Genomic DNA, 6,000 nt, shown 5'->3' with positions numbered 1-6,000 from the left:
GAGGAGACATTCACACACGAGTGTGCATGTGTTTCTACGAGTTTTAACGTCAATATACTTGCAGAACAATAAAGACCTGATATGTTAAAGATGACTGATCGTCCCTTATTGCTACAATGTTCATGAGGAGCACGTGTGGAGGCGAGTTTCATGTGAAGCATCTCCATCACACAAGTTTACCCTTACCTGGCAGCATCGTTGCAGTCCGCTGGTCACACTCACTACGTCACACTCACGAGCTGTAGGTAGGCCTCGGCAAGGTAAGGTAAAAGTTAAAAGGTAAAACCAACGAGCCTATTTTTACCCTGCCTTTTGCCTTACCACAATACAATCACTCTACCCTACCTTTTACCCTTTAGCAGGTAAGGTAAAAGGTAAACAGCAACGAGCCTACCTTTTACCCTTACCCCATATAAATTACCCAATTACAGGGTAATTACTAGGGAACTACACATGAACAAGGTTTATAACGGTAAATGCTAGGTAGAGCGCTTTATTCATATAGAATACTCTCGATGATTCCAATTTTACACGCGTGTTGTTGTTGTCGTCGTCGTAGTTGTATCCTCAAATCTTGTAACTAAATTTTTACCCACTTCCTAATGTGGTATCGACTGCAAACTTGGTATACTTATGTCATACTGATGACAACACTATATTCTATCATAAAATCCTTTTTTATATGTTATGTTTCGGCTTGGGTCTAATTGTCCACGGGCAACTGACGTTGGCTGTAAATCACCATGGGCCCTTACGTCGTGGCAAGCTTCGGGGCCACTTCCTGGAGTCGTGGAGTTCTGCCATTACTCGTACATTTCGTGTATCCCGCAGTTATATTGAATAAACGTGTTGCCTCAAGCGCTCCGTCACAGGTCACCTTGGACCCACTACACATGTGAGTGGGCAATACTGTCTCCCGTAAAGATGGATGAGATAGAGGCCACATTTGCGATTCTGCACTTTTGTGGTGAGTCAGGTTACGACGTTTAAAACAATCGCTCAATTTTTTCAGCGCATTTTCAATTTGGCTTGAGAGTGTCAATGCATTATTTTTGACCATCCTTTTGCCTGTAGCCTGGGGTGGAGGGGGTCACGATCACTCTGGTAATGATGATCCGATGTAAATGAAAATATATTATGAAGCTGTCTGACCATGATCCACTTTACCCATAGACAACTGAGGACGTTTATCAGAGGGTTGACCAGAACTCGGGTCAAACCTTTTTACTATGGCAAGGACGTCACATGCCTCACGCTGATAAATCCATATGGGGGATGGTTGTCTTTGTAGGTGTCTATATGTGTGGAGAGGTAGCTTAGCGGTTACCACACTGTGCTACGAACCCTGTAATCTAATTTCGGTTCCCACTGATGGCCAAAAGCAGATACATTTATTTGATCTTGTCTTGGGCCTCCCTTAGGTTGACTCAACATAAAATGAGTACCTGGCATGCTGTGTAAACATCACCACTAGGGAAACAAAGGCGGCCGGTTGTTCTGCTGGCAACCTACCTCGTAGTGTGCTTGCTAACAGCACTTGCCCCAAAATGATCATGAAGGCTATATGGGGGTTCTTTGTATGTGTACCGACATGCTTCTGGGTGAGTGTCTGTGTGAGAGACACTGATCTATGAGCGCTGACATCCTTCATGCTGCCCCCAGATTTCACTGTCTCACGCGGTTCATAATGACCTTGTCGGACACTTGGACAATTCCATGCAATGTATGTGTTCTATATTTGTACGTGGATAGTAACGACAGTGGATGTACATTCACTCTGAGTCTTTACTTTGTCGTTAACGAGGACGGGGTACACAATGTTATTAAACTTCACATCTACCCTACCTCCATGCCGAAAAGCCACTGCAGTGGTAATAAAACTGCAACGTATTTGATTCATAAACCCGCATGTTCGAATTTTTCCCAAACTTTAACCCGGGTTGGGATGTCGCCATCCTGCCATGGAACCAATTATTCATTCGTGTCTCTAGCAGACAATTGCAAGCCTTGTGTTAGAGAATGGCCCACTGAAGCTGATATCACGGAGCTAATTCTGAGTACGCTTCAAGTGCCCTCTGGTCCACATAGTAAAGAGCAGGACCCTCCCACCTGTTATTTAAGTAGGAGTAACGTTGGTCATTATTATAGATGTAATTTATCCAAATTAAGTGCAGAACCACATTACAGCCATGTGATTGTGCAGTTGTAGTGACTAACTCGGAGACGATAAGACTTGGAGGTACTTATTTATTAACGAGCACCATCGGGATTAACACACTTAATACTTCGACCATCTATTATATGGCGACGCTACTCAGTCAGGACAGACGGTAGGCTCCCTGACTAGCGGCGCTCCGAGATGGTGGAGACGGAGATGACGATGAGAAAAATGGCGACGATGGACTACAGCAGCACAACGGGGTTCACATTCCAAACACAGCCCCAATGTGCCCCACAGGGGCCCCTCTTACACTGTTAGCGTGGACTCGCTCCGCCCTGGAACCTACTAGCGGGTTCTGGTGGGCCCCTCTGTGACCTTTCCCCTAGATCCTCCCAGCCAGCGGCGAGATGAGCGAGGGCACCACGCCGAGTGATCGGCTCTGCGTGCAGCCAGTAGAGGTATTATTCCCGAGAGTTATATTCAGTGAGAGGATGAACCAGTGTTGGCCTGTATTGTGCCCACTGTGAGAAATAAAGAAGTACTCTCTGTGACGTTTCGTGGAAGTTGCTCATTACACTTGAACTGCCACACACACAGCTGGGACACCTCACATCCGAGCCAAGGCACATTTACCCAACACAGACAGCACTTGCAAGCAATTCAACGTTATGTTGTGTCATCATGGGTTTATTTCACAAAGTTTATATAGTACCAGCAACAACAATGGAAGTGAATCTTATTCTTTACATGAGTGGCCCTGGGGCTTGCCACGTGGCAGGTTTCATAAATTGTCTGTACCAGACCCCTCTAGCTCTCATACTGGGTCAGCTGCCCCTTCCATGTCCTGGAAACCATGGCAAGGTCACCCCATGAGGACTGCCTGGATGAAAACCAGCATGGAAGGGGCCCAGGATGGGGACGGCTATGTTTTTTGGCTAGTCCCGTGTGTGTTTGTTGTGTGAGGTGTCTTGATAGCAGTCGTTCTCCACTGTAGTCCTGGCATCTGCTGCTCAGATTCCTTCCACAGCTGTGGTCCCAGTGGCACCGTCTCTCCGGGGAACCATGTGGTGTGTGTGTGACGAGTATCACGGGGTGTGTGGGTGGGTGGGTGGCATGTATCACGGGGTGGGTGGGTAGTCTGGTGATAGTGGTCATGGTTGGCAGCGATCCACGACCACAACAACCACCCCTACTGTGTGGTGGACATGCCACCACAAAGCAGCACGCGGCCGAGGAGGGAGGTGATCGCTCTCGCCACGCGAGCAAGGCCCCCTCGCTTCCTCTTCTTTCCCTGCATCACCACCTCCACCACCTGCACCTCCTCCACCTCCTTTGTCTCGTCCTCCATCTCCTCCTCTTCATCCTCCACCACCATCTTTTCTCCATTCTCTGTCTTCTCCATTCTCTCCTCCAGTTCCTCCTCAACCTCTTCCACCACCTCCACCTCCGCCTTCTCCTCTTCCTGTTCCACCTCTGTCTTCTTCTCCATCTTCTCTGCTTGGAAGAACTCTTCTCCAAAGCTTGGAGCAATCAGGCCCTGCACAGGAGTGTCAGAGGTGGATGCGGTGGCGGTGGTGGCAGCGGTGGTGGTGGTGGATGCGGTGGTGGCGGCAGCGGTGGCAGTGGTGGTTACTGCGGTGGCGGCCATGGTGGCGTTGGCGGTGGTGGTGGCGGCGGTTGTGGCGTTGGCGGTGGTGGTGGCGGCGGTGGTGGCGATGGTGGTGGTGGTGACGGCGGTCGTGGCGGTGGTAATGGTGGTCGTGGCGGTTGCGGCGGTGATGGCAGGGGTGGCGGTGGTGGCGGTGGCGGTGGTGACGGCGGTCGTGGCGGTGGTGGTGGCAGTGATGGCGGTGGATGCGGTGGCGGCGGCAGCGGTAGCGGTGGTGGTTACTGCGGTGGTGGTGGTGGCGGAGGTGGCGGTGGTGGTGGTGGCGGCGGTGGTGGCAGTGGTGGTGGCGGGTTTTGTGGCAGTGGCGGAAACAGCGTCAGTGGCAGTGGTGGCGGTGGTGGTGGTAGTGGTGATGGCGGTGGCGGCGGTGGTGGTGGCAGGAGTGGGGGTGGAGGTGCCGGCGGTGGCGGTGGTGGTGATGGTAGCAATGCTGGCGAGGCGCTGCTCCTGCTCAAGGCACTTCTTCTCCTCGACGCGTTTCATGTTGGCGAGACACTTCTCCTCCTCCAGATTATTCTCCTCAGCACACTTCATCTCGAGATGATGCTTCTCATCAATGAAGTACTTCATTTTAATGAGGCGCTTTTTGAGGAGATAGTCTCGGAAGGATTTCTCCTCTGTGCGGCACTTCGCCCTGGCAATGCGCTTTACTTCAAAGAGGCGCTCCTCTTCCATGGTGCATCTTTCTTTGCCAAGGTTCTTTTCCTGGAGATGCTTCACCCCGCTGACGTCCTTCAACTCCCCAATTATCCTCTGATCAAGCAATGATATAAAAGGAACATTCAGACATGCACATGCAAGCAAACATTCATACCCACAGGCACGCAAACGTGGACGTGCACATGAACCCAAACAAAAAAACATACTCATGTATGTACAGATGCAGCCATCCACATTCAGTCATTCAAACTTGCTTAGTCCACACAGACATAATTCATGTGACTGCCTGATATCATTCTGTCTTCATTGGTAATAAATGGCCACTTCAAGTGCCTGCATGAGTGGGACTGTGAAGAGATGAGGTGATGGTGTCGGGACATGGTGTTGTGATATGGAGAGGAGAAGTAGTGGAATGTTCTCGAGAGATGGTGTATTGTGATGGTATAGAGGCATGATGAGGCTCTAATATGGTGTATTGAATTGGTGGTCGTGTAGTGTGATGAGAAGGTGATGGGGAGAGTTGGTGTCGTGATATTTTGGTGTGATGGTGTGGTGACATGGTGTGCTAGTTTTCGAGACAATGTCGTGTGTTTTAACCCTACAGACCCCATACACATCGTGCTCTCTTTTAGCCCCGCACCCCCTCCCAATACGTTCCATTCATTGGCTACCACATTCTGATAAGTTCCTCCCCCCTCCTCCCTCCTTAACTTGTATTTAAGAACTTGCATCTTGGAATCCCTGCCTCACTTGATACAGCAAATTCAGCTGTGACGGTCCCACCTGGGATGGAGACTTGTGTTGCCTCCGAAACGTCGTGATTTTTATTATTTTATTTTTATTATTTTTTATTTCATTTTATACCTACGTGACTTTACCGAAATAACTAAGAGTATGAATCATTGCAGTCACGAAAGCTTCAAATCTAGACCCCATACACACCTTTGGGGAGCGATTCTTGTAACTTTGGCCTGGGAAAGGGTCCACCTTATCCATAACGTCCCCCCACGTGGTCGACTGGCACGCCGACTCCCGGGCTATGAAGAACAGAAAATGCATTCAAAGTACGAGTAATGAATTAGAGAACGAAGGACATGGAGTCTCACAGAACTAATTTTGAAATGCCAGTAATTACCTCTTACCACACAACAGGACCTGCTATTGAGAAATAGTCATCACATGGCAGTAAAACTTTACAAGTCATGTTTTTGTCGGCATTTTGAGACCGTAAATTACATAAGCTTGAGACCCCAGTTTGAACAAAGATGGCAGAAACTCAAATTTAAACCCATCCTCTTTGCCACACTCGATCAATACGTCTTCCCATTACCACCAAGCCATGTCTACGAAAAGTAATTTATCAAGGAGCCTCCTCCTCCGCATATAATCCATGTGATGCAGGTATCTGGGACTTACCCTCATAGTCATCCAAGATCTCAGCCCACGTGATTTGTCTGTCCATGTTGTTGGGAAGAAGTAGATTTTGTTTGAAGTTGGATGGCCTGGGGAG

This window comes from Lampetra fluviatilis, chromosome 80 (genome assembly GCF_964198595.1).
Source record: "Lampetra fluviatilis chromosome 80, kcLamFluv1.1, whole genome shotgun sequence".
Taxonomy (NCBI): domain Eukaryota; kingdom Metazoa; phylum Chordata; class Hyperoartia; order Petromyzontiformes; family Petromyzontidae; genus Lampetra; species Lampetra fluviatilis.
The sequence above is the reverse complement of the archived record's forward strand: the minus strand, read 5'-3'. Positions refer to the sequence as shown.